Raw genomic sequence first — 11,729 nt, forward strand, 5'->3', positions numbered from 1 at the left:
AATTAAGATTTGAGACATGGTTCAAGTCAGTATTCAATAAATAAAGTTAAGTTTAGAAATGTTGTGCATCCACTTATTATCAATGTGACATTTTAGCACGCAAATGATGGTAAAAACTTCAAGATCTCAGCCCTAAAAACGGTTGCACCTATCGGACATCGGCTGTCCCTGACCAGGACCAACGGGATCGGAAAACCCATATCGGTCGATCTCTAGACCTAATGCATGGATCATATATAATTATATACATCTATTTTTTTAATCTCAATTGTTTCTGTTCAAGTAAGCCATAATCAACTGTTTTCAAGAATACTCCATGAGTATTGTAATAAAAATACGGACAACACGACTTCATTCAATTCCGCTGAAGTAAAGTGAAGCCGCCTGAAGTCCGACTATGCCGCTGATCTGGAGTCTGCGCAGTAGAGAGCAGGAAGTAGACCTGCGATATCAAAAGCCCTCCCACACTCTCGCAGATGCAGAACAATTCATTATGTCAGTATGAAATAAACAGTTGTGGCTAGTACCACAGCGACAACTTCAATCAGAGAAGCCGTCAATCTCAGCTGTCAATCATGACATCACACCTCCCGTTTTTATAGCATCAAATAACTAACTAAAACCAAACTGATTTAAAACATGAACACTTGAAATTAAATTATTGAGATAAAAACTGCCTAAAATGACAGAAACCAACTTTGGAAAACAATTATTTGAAGCGTAATTTGATTGTTTATTTTGTCTCGTATCCATTAGAATCCCCGGAGGGGCGAGGGTTATGGGCTATACTGGGACCAACCACCTGGGGGCGATTGAGGCGTGTAGGCTTCAGATTTAACACAAGTGTGAACTGACTTTTCTTTTGCGTCTTCTTGCGCTTGAATGGTAGCCTAGAAATCTAGACGCACCCTAGCGCCAGCAAATCTAATCTGCCCGCGAGTGTCATCTAGCAACTCTCAATACCCTTCTGAGCTGTAATTCGCCTAACTCTTGCCGGGCCAATCACATCGTGTATAGAGTAGGTGGGCGAGGCTTAACATAATGAAGACGGCCGAGTTGCGTTTGCGTGCTTCTAGTAAACACAAAAACTGGCGAACGGCGGTCTTTCGGATCAGCTTTGACCATGACTCTGGATGACTTGGAGCTTTTCTCTGAGAAAAAAAAAAGAACGGCACTGAAGTCATTCTTAAAAAGGGAAGATGTGTTCGGAGTTTTGACGACCGGATACGGCGAATGTTTAATCTTTCAACAAGCTCTGTTTCACCTTCGTTGCTCTTGTTGGTGGTAGCGCTATCCTATCGCGTGTAGAGCAAGTTTGAAAGACAACCGTTTATCCCGCCCCTCGGATTGAGCCCTGTCAAAGGTGAGTTTCCAGACCAAACATCTTGATGTGGGTCTGGCTTGTCAGGCTACTTGAATGGTTTAAAATCGCTAAAATGTTTAAACTGACAGGTCCTAAAACACATACAAATGATAAACAAATCACTTTGCAATTAATCTGAGAATCAATTGTGTGGGGCCTGGTACTTGACATTGCACATTCTACAGTGTGACTATCACAGATGTGCACATTGCCATATCGATGCTAAAACAATATATTTTGCAGCCTTAAATTGTACAACTTGAGTGCCCTCTCTAAGCAACAGTTCTCCAGACCATCATTAAAGAAGAGGAACATTATAGCCCCCCCTTTATGTAGTCCTAGGAACTTAATTATAGAAACTAACCAGGGTGGCACCCCCGTCAAAAAAATGTTCCCCTATTGCCAGGAAAACAGCACATTTGGTTGTGTGATATTGTTTAACTGTATCATATGTTATAAAGATAAAAACGTAACATTTTTAATGTTTACCGCAATTACTATGTGTGAGCGGCGCTTTTTTGATTTCTCCTCAAGATGCGCGAGCGTCAACAGCGTGTTGTTACAGTCAGTTCAATACATTAGCTTTTATCCATATCCACAATCAGTCACCACTTACACTAAATGAATCCTTTGCATCCTGCAAAGTTAGTTGCTGGGCTGTTTTGTCCACTCCTTTAGTTTTGCTGAGCTGCAGGGATGCAGCGTGCTCCTTAACATGGTGTTTCTGGATTAAATTGGTAGTATGGCTGACAGACGAACTAGTTGGCGTGGCAAGCATAAAATATCTCTACACATCCGACTTTCTGGCTCGCTCCATGTTGCTTCGAGCATGCGAAACACGTGAAACTGACGAATGACGTAGGGTTCTGCTGCGATTAAAATACAATACCAAAAAACCCCACCTGGATCGGCCTGTGGATCTATTCATTTTTCCGATCCCCAATCCAGCTTTGTCGTCAGTATCGCGGCCGATATCCGATCCTAATATCGGATCGGTGCACCCCTAGTTTCGACCCTAAATAAAGTTCCAGGTAAAGATTTCTGCCTCAAAATGGCCCTGCTAGCAAGGTAGTACTTTTTCAAATTTCAGAAACTTTCGGGGTTGGAACTTGTGTGCTGAACATGCTGATTGATTGAGCTTATGCAGCATTTTATTTTAAACTACAAGTATGTTGTGGAGCGTGCAGTAAGAGTCATTTGCTATTTGAAACAACAATGGAGTTTAAAAAATACGATCGATGGACCAACGACGAGGGTCAGGCTTTATCAAGTTTATTTGCGGAGGATGAAATCCATTGGGCTCTGGAAAGTCGCGTACAGTCCTACGTCACCGGACGAATCTTTGCCATACTTCGAAGGAAAACGCAGGCAGCAGCAGGTCTGGGGATAAAAGTGTTTCTGGGACAAATTGTTCCTATGAAAATGTTGGTGGAAATGGGGCTTTAGTCCTCTCAAAGTTGCATTGCATTTTGTCCTTAGTGTTAAGAGGTCCATCTATCACTGTTTAACATGTTCGTAGAGTCCGTTTTAGACCCCTTTTCCACCACAATGAACCATGCTAGTTCACAGCCAGTGCTAGTGTCAGTTCTAAGTTGGTTCGACTTGAGAGCCTTTAAGAACCGGTTTGGCTTTCCACATGCTAGAGAGCTACCACAGAGCTATAGGTCTTACGTCACTGTATACATCTCATCTTTCTCGCTAGTGTTTAAGCAATGCTAGCGAGGCAGCGGGAAATATAAACACACCAGGCTTGTTCCAGATGCATCGGCGCTGTGCGGACTGATCCACGTATGATATTAAAATACCGCGTGAGCGATTCAAAAGCATATGGAGTCGTTTGCGCTCACTGTACTTTGTTGTCATACACGATCAGTCTGCACAGCGTGCACCGATGCATCTGGAACGAGCCTTCCCTCAATGGCTCATGGCTTTATGATAATACATCAAACAATGGCGAATACATTCCCTCAATGGCGAATCCAACGCATTCGTGCAGCTCTCCATGATTTGTGTAGACGGAGATTACAATCCAGCAGCTGTTAGCTTGATTAGCTGCTATTTAAAAAATGGCAGTCATGTTTGTGTTCGTTTGTTGATCATGGTAACGTCGCCCCCAGCTGGTGACACAAGGTTCTTACTTCTAGCTCAGCAATGTTTTGGTGCTGCTTAAGAACCACTTTTCCTGGTTCGGAGCTGGTGCTTTGTCTGTGGAAACACAAACTAGGCTCTGGCTCTGATTTAGCAACAGCACTGCCTTGGTGGAAAAGGGGTATTTGTGGAGTAAATATATAGGCGTTAATATGCGTGTGTTCTCAGCTTTTGGCAACGGCAGGTGCCAATGTTTTGCATGCGTTCGGCCAATCAGCGTACACTTACGCTACTTGTTTCCTGTTGTGCTGGGTTAGACCCTACACTGAAGTATGAGCTAATTTAGTTCCCCCAAAAGGAATTCCACTTCCTAGAAGTAACATCATTTTCAGTTGCCTGCGGTCCGCCAATATTTCTAGGAACTATGAAAAGGTTCCGCCTGTGCGGAAGCCCCTTATGGCACTAATGAACACCAAAATGTGCTGCACTCTATACAAAGAAGCATCTCTACTTTTCAACGCTTATTCTTTCCGTTTACATCCATGATTCTATATATAAAATAATCATAATTGCTAAATCCAGACCATTAAACCTCAACTGGTAATTTTACACAATCTGTTACCTGTAGTTGCCAGTTGCTAAGGTGTTCTGAGTGTCATATTGATCTTTACCTCACACACCCCTCACTGAAAACTCTGCAGTGAGGCAATGATGTAAGGTGTATCACGCTATTTCAAGAATATTTGCGATAACGATATTTATGACGATAAAAAAATATGGAACAAAGGTTCCATATAAAAGCCGGTAGGCTGCAGCATTTATTAGTGCAAACAAAATGAAGCGCATTGTCCATCCTTTTCCAATGTCTGCTGTCATTGATGAGAGAATATTTCATTCTAGTGTCATTCTAGACTCTATTTCATTCTCTCATTAAGTTTAAATCTATTGTCATAAGGTGGCAGCAGCAGCTTTATAGTCACACACAACACGAGTCAAATGAAAGCAAAAGAGCCTTGGTACAAGTTGTTAGTGTTTTCACTGGAACCCTTAATTAACACCATTTAAGTAATTTATGCCAAGTTCTGTCTGAATACTCAATTCTGATTGGCTGGAGGTGTGCAAAAAACATTTGCAAAAAATGTGTGCAATAAAATAGGGGGAGACTTGGAATAATTGTCTTCTTAAACCACCAGGAAGCAGCGGTGAATAGTAAGGTACCTTTGTCCGAGTATAAACTAAAGCTGTGTCTGAAATTACCCTCTTTACCTTTATATAGATCACTATTTGAGGGGACAGCCCTTTGTGGTAGTGTTTGAAACAACAGTGGATGTTATCAAGTGCACTCATTCAATCCCACAATGCACTGCAATAATGAGTGTACAACCGATGTACGCTTAACGGCTAGAGAATACCCATAATGAACTGTGAGGGTCAGGTTGAGTGAGAAGCAATTCAATTCAGGGCAGAATTCTCTGTTGTAAACTAAGTTTCAAAATTCAGGAAAAGTAACACTTGGTGGCAAACGAACACTTTTATTTAAAAAATTAAAAATATGAAATTACCACTATAACCAGTAGATGGCAGCTGGCTTAGTAGACATTTCCACTCCATAATATATTTGTACGTGCTTTTCACATGCTTTTAAATGTATACTTAGACATGATGAAATCAAAATCATAAAATAACAAATATAATTTTATTCAAAGTTGACACTTGTTTGTACTGAATTATGAAAGTCATAGTGTCATGATTTTGTTTTTCCTATATATATATATATATATATATATATATATATATATATATATATATATATATATATATATATATATATATATATATATATATATGTTTTTGCATGTTACTGTTGTTAATAAAAGTTATTTTTATTTGCATATGTATTCAAGCTCGGTGCTTTACTGTCAAATGTGCATTTACAAGAAATAAACTTCATATTATTAGTAACTAAACTTCCACTAAAGGTGCACTATGTAACTTTTTCATCCGCTAGAGGTCCCTATTCAAAATAAAGGTTTTTGATTAACCTTTGATGATGCCAAGTTTGAGCACAGAATCTTGGGACATGTGGTCTTCACCTCACAGCCGGTGGAAAAGAATCAGGATAGGACTCGGGCAGAAATCATGTTGATGGATGCGATTATTAACGTTACTGTAGTCTCAAGCAGAGCAGGACCGAGTGTTGTAGAGCTGAGCAAGGCCGCTGGTGCAATTGTTAATAAGATGAACGCAACACGTGCCTCGCGAGCAGCGGGACTTTTATTATGCCACAGTCGCCAATGACATTTCCGCTTTTCGGGTCATGGCGCAGCTCTGTTTATCATAATACATTTGAGTGTGTTAGGACATTACTCTGTGCGTTCGCTCAGCGGCTGCTATAACACTTGTTGCACACAGCAGTAAAGCGTTTCTGCAAAATAAAAACGGAAACTGACGCCATTGATGGGCGACTACCTCAGACGTCCTGGTTCATTGGTTAAAATAGCAATTTTCTCACAATTTACAAATAGTTGGAAACATTTGGGATATTGTAAGTACTCAACTAAACAAAATATATAACACTGGCCTAGGGGTTTTTAGATATTTTACTGAACATGTTTTACATAGTGCACCTTTAATGCAAAACAATAGTGATTTTATGATTAAATAACCTTTATAATCACCCCCCATTCTTCCATTCCAGCACCTGTCACTACTACAAACTACAATAAATCCTTTAATAATGACAAAATCCCAAATGCTTCAGCATTTTGCAGCACAATCCATAAACCTTTAATAACTTGCTGTGATGGCAAGCTTTTCTTTACAAATTGAATTTCGAGCTGATAATGAAACTATCAATGAAAACAAACGAAGCGTTTTCTGTGTCTGATCAGCCGCTGTTAGGACCATCAATCAGAAGAGCTATTGACACTTTTATTGCAGTAATGGTGGATTGGAGAACACACGACGAGGACGCCGTCTGCAGTGATCCAAGCATCACCGATTCAGAGCGTCGTCACAGATTTTAATAAACATCAGCTTTTTGGCCTTTGGATTCTGAACACTTCACATTTTTGTTGGGTAACCTGACATTACACCGTCTCTGGTAATTTAGGTTCAAGCTAGAACAATACCATAATTATTATCATTGAAATCAATAATAATAAAAAATAGCCAATAGTTGTTATTTGTACATTTAAGGATCCAATAATGTTTTATTTCTGGACTGATTGAACAAAACATTAGACACCACATTAAAAACAACATTCGGAAAAAATAATGACAATTTATTATTTTAAAATTAATATAACATAAGATGCTTGAGTATTTTATATTTACATAATTTACAAAGTAGCTTTTATATGTAAATGCATATTAATTATCAATATGTAACATTGTAGCACGGACAATGCAATGTAAAATGTCACCCATTGTTATATCAACTGATGGAGATAATATTGTTTTGCATTCCCTCACTAAAACAAAGTACCCTCATACTGGCTATGAATGGCTGTAAATATTAAATTCATTTCATAAACATGCACAGAAATGGTCATGGATGTCCAAAAAAGCACACTGACTGCTATTCGATACTGGCCAATGTGCAGCTTTCCTTTGTATCAATCAACCAGGAATGCAATGATAAAAAAAAAATAATAATAATATGCCAAATAAAAAATGATAATGGCATAAAACGCAAGCTTCGTGGATCAATGCACCAACAAAAAAAAAAGAGAAAGTAGCAAAGGCGCTCGAATGCGCGTTACATTGTAACGCTGTTCAACAAAAGATCTTTATTGCGTCAGAATCGCTGTTACATCGTTGCACATGGATGCGTCTGCTTTTATGATCGCGCTTCGTTTCCCCTCATCCCAGCGTTTATGATTTGATCTCTTGTGTGTTTAAAGGCCTCAAACTCCTCCAGACACCATTTTGAGTGTCTCTGTGTCTCAGCTCTATGGAATGTCCAAATGCATGACAAGGGAATGAACAAAGTCAGCATGAAAAAAAATCTCCCCCATTCACGGATCCGTCCCGAAAACGGCGGTAACCGATATTCTGAACTCGGGTGCATTTGTTTGGTCTTCGATCGCCATCAGACAGCATTAGAAAGAGCCTCGCCATCACTAACAAACATTGGCAGGAGAAAAGCATTGCTGCTGTTTGATGGTGGTGAAGCTCTAATGGTGGTTTGATGGTGTTTCTGGACTTTATAAACCACTACGCTGCTTTTGGAAATCAAACTACATCAAATGTTACTCACCAGAGTGCGATGCTTTAGATTGGTCACCCTGATTCAGTCTGTGATCCCGGTTTCGAGCGATCTTCTGGGTTGCAGAGGGTCAGTCTATTCTCCGTGAGTGTGAAGGTTTCCTCCTCCGGTTGATTTTTCAGGCTGTATGGAAGCACATAAAGCGATGGGGGATGGGGGATGCCAGAAGAGAAGAGAGGAAGGGAGGGGGGCAGAAAGAGAGCGATAGAGAGAGAGAGCGAGAGAGAGAGAGAGAGAGAGGGGGGCAGCAACATCGAAACACAAGAGGAGGACCTCTCTGTCTGACGCACGACTGAACGCACCAGTCACTCAGTGCACCATCCATTCGCCATATGCACGAGCAAAAATCATCCAATATGGCCAAATATGAATGCATGCGTGTGCATGAAAAGGAGCCATACTATATACTGCTCTAATAATCCATATGCATAAACATCCATGTATGTGTAGTCTATGTAAATAGCAGACTAAGCGAAAGTCAGAAAAATGCGGCAGTTCATACGCATTTTTTGTGTGTGTTGATGTATTTTAAGCAGGAAATGTAGGGTTTATTTCAATATTTATATTATCATTAACAACAACAATAATAACAACAAATATCTGTATGGATCATATTAAGGATTCTTAAACGGGGATCGTATTTTAAATATATATATATATATATATATATATATATATATATATATATATATATATATATATATATATATATATATATTTAAATATATATATATTTTCATATTTTATTTCTCTCTCTCTCTCTCTCTCTCTCTCTCTCTCTCTCTCTCTCTCTCTCTCTCTCTCTCTCTCACACACACACACACACACACACACACACACACACACACACACACACACACGCGCGCGTTTGTTTTTGTGACATATGGGGACATTCCATTGGCGTAATGGTTTTTATAATGTACAAACCATATTTAATATCCCCTTACACTGCCCCTGCACCTAAACCTACCCATCACAGGAACATTCTGCATTTTTACTTTATAAAAAAAACCTCATTCTGTATGATTTATCAGCATTTTGAAAAGTGGGGACATGGCCAATGTCCTCATATTACACCCTCTCCTTGTAATACCATGTCATACCTATGTCATTATACACATTTGTGTCCGCATGTCACCCCCCCCCACACACACACACAATTATTATTATTATAGCATTATTATTACTTCTACTAATCATATTTAAAATGTATTTAAAAGAAATAATAAATACAATTTGCTATTATTTTTTTTTACAATTGATTTTACAATGGTCGTTCTTCTTTGCTTAAATTAGACATAATATAAAATGTTACATACATAGGCCTATATAATAATAATAAAAACATCAACAACAACAAAATGGAACCTCCCCCCCCCCCCCCGATATAATATAGCCTAATATCATAAAAAATAGTTCGTGAGCCCTCTAGTGTCTGTAATGAACCTCTGCATGAGGAGAAAGAGAAAGAGAAGAAAGGGTGTTTTACAGGCGGCTCATGCAATTGAAACAGGAAATATGTAAACTAGTCTCATATTTCAACAAGTGGGGCGATGAATAAATCTTAGAACAATTCTGAAAGGACAATTCCCTAAACGGCTAAAGAGAAAGCAGCTCAGTTAGCTGGGAAGGAACAACAATGCCACCTTGTGTTTCGAACACGATAACAGATCCGATTTCATTTGTAGGCCTATCGCTTTTTTCTTTTACAAATGTTCTTGAGAGATTATATAAAACGTAGTAGGCGTAGGCATATTTACAATATGTACTAAATAATAGTATACTTGAATGATTTGGTGTAGCAGCCTATAGCATGATAATTATTCAGTGAAGCCTAGACTGGTGTGTAACATAATTTAAAGTATAGCTACTTCAAAGAGCAATGTGGAATATCCGTCAGGGTATCAATATGATATCACCATGGTAGCCTACCTTTAATTCCATCATATATATATATATATATATATATATATATATATATATATATATATATATATATATATATATATATATATATATATATATATATATATATATATATATATTTTTTTTTTTTTTAAATATATATTATTTTATGTTAAAATAACGTTGCTTAAGCGTAGTCTATCGGCCTGAGACGGCATAAAGCAACTCATAATGTAATAAATGCATGCACATAATGTAAAAACTGCACATAATAAGTATATATATACAAATACATATACACACGACACATGTGGGAATACATATATATGCATTGTGGAAAATGTTTAACGCACCAAAAACGTCACATTAATTTTTATTCCCTTACAGTAGGCTACACTTTAATGTAAATCCAAATCCAGTCGCAACCTGCCAACAAAATCAACCAGATTACTGATACTACTAGCCTATACTACTAGTAGTAGAAGTTTAAGGTGAAAAAGTTCTGATTTTTTTTAGTTATCTGGATTTTGATTTTTAAAATGTACTGTATAGGAATACCAATTTTTTATGTTTAATAACAAAGCCTACTAGGCCTACTACTACTACTACTACTAATAATAATAATAATAATAATAATTACATGAATATTTAAATGTTTCATTTCGCAAGTTTAAGAGTGGCTTTAGATTTTTTTTTAAAAAGTACTCTAGGGAATACTAATATTGTAATGCTTTAAAAGCTCTTAAACTAATGAAAATATGACGTGTTTTTGGGGAGTTTATAATAATCATCTCATAATGCAACAATTTTGAGCTCAAGATTTTATTGTATTTTGAGAAAATTCTTACATCATGAACATTTTTGATAATAATACTAGTAATAATAATGTGATACCTATTACATTATGTGCATTTTTTAACATTATGTTCAGTTATTACATTATGAGTTGCTACAGAACGTCAGAGCAAATAGCGTCACAGACAGTTCCAGTTCTCGCCATTAGAAATTCAACAGCGCCCTCCTCTGACAATGAACAGACTGACCGAAAGTCTTATATATTAACAGTGAGGGAGATCTTACGAGATACAGGACATTTTGGATTACAGTCACTCAGCTACAACGTTTTATGAGCAGGTCGAGGATACAATGTCACCACCTAAAATATCATGGTAGTTACAATGTTTTTCTTGAAAGTACCTCAGAGCATTTAATTCAATTTGGCCAACTGAAAAATGTATATGTGATCAGTCACTAGTATTTACAGTGCATGTACCATAGTACCCCCACTGTGCTACTATGCTACATGTTCATAATACCATGGCATTTTACATTCTTCTTTCAGAAGAATACAATTGGATTATTGGATATATTTAATTCCAATTTTTTAAATAATATAAAATTTATATATATATATATATATATATATATATATATATATATATATATATATATATATATATATATATATATATATATATATAATGCCCTTGCTCTTCCAAGCTTTTTAATGGAAGTGAATGGCTGGCCAAAATTAAATTTGAAGACCAAAAAAAGTGTCAGGGCTGCTAAATGAGGGAGGACCCAGGCGAGACTTTATAAACCAGACACTAGACAGGGCACAAAAAGGAAGTGATAATGTGTGAGTTCAAACAGCAGGGCAGGGAGGCAGGGAGAATGACCACTAAGACCAGTCCAGGGAAACAACAAACTTGAGGACAGCTTGGGAGTCAACACCAGGCAGGGCGATGGTGGGCAAATCCATGCAGGAACACCAGGAACCTGAGGTTTGATGTTCTCTCTCAGAAACTGTTCCAGTCTTGGCTGCCAGGCTGTAAAAGACAGTGGCCAGGGAAAACTCAGGGCACAGGGCAGGAACCAACACAAGACTACATCCAAGACAAAGAGAGAGAGAAAACCAAAACACAAACTGGCAAACCTAGAAAACCAGAAAATAAAATGAGAAACTAAATAACTGAAGCTAGAAAGGGGGAAATAAATGAGTAGCTGACAAATAAGAAGCAATAAAATCAAGAACAAAATAAGTAAAGAGTAGACTAGACTAAACATGAAATGAAAATAATGCAGTACAAATCAAAAACTGAC

At 37.7% G+C, this 11,729-nt stretch overlaps 1 protein-coding gene across 3 annotated transcripts in view; it reads right to left on the minus strand.

Annotated features, from left to right (window-relative positions):
- fam168a (family with sequence similarity 168 member A) overlaps nt 1-7,902 on the minus strand; it is a 90,654-nt gene extending 82,752 nt beyond the window's left edge. Inside the window, exon 1 of one of the 3 annotated variants that reach the window (XM_067419971.1) lies at nt 7,713-7,902. The gene's annotated coding sequence lies outside the window, so the exon portion shown is untranslated. The remainder of the gene's footprint in view (nt 1-7,712) is intronic. The other 2 variants (XM_067419969.1, XM_067419970.1) reach the window with 2 other exon arrangements.
- Between the last annotated feature and the right edge of the window lie 3,827 nt (nt 7,903-11,729).

The sequence above is a fragment of the Pseudorasbora parva genome, chromosome 16, assembly GCF_024679245.1.
Source record: "Pseudorasbora parva isolate DD20220531a chromosome 16, ASM2467924v1, whole genome shotgun sequence".
NCBI lineage: Eukaryota > Metazoa > Chordata > Actinopteri > Cypriniformes > Gobionidae > Pseudorasbora > Pseudorasbora parva.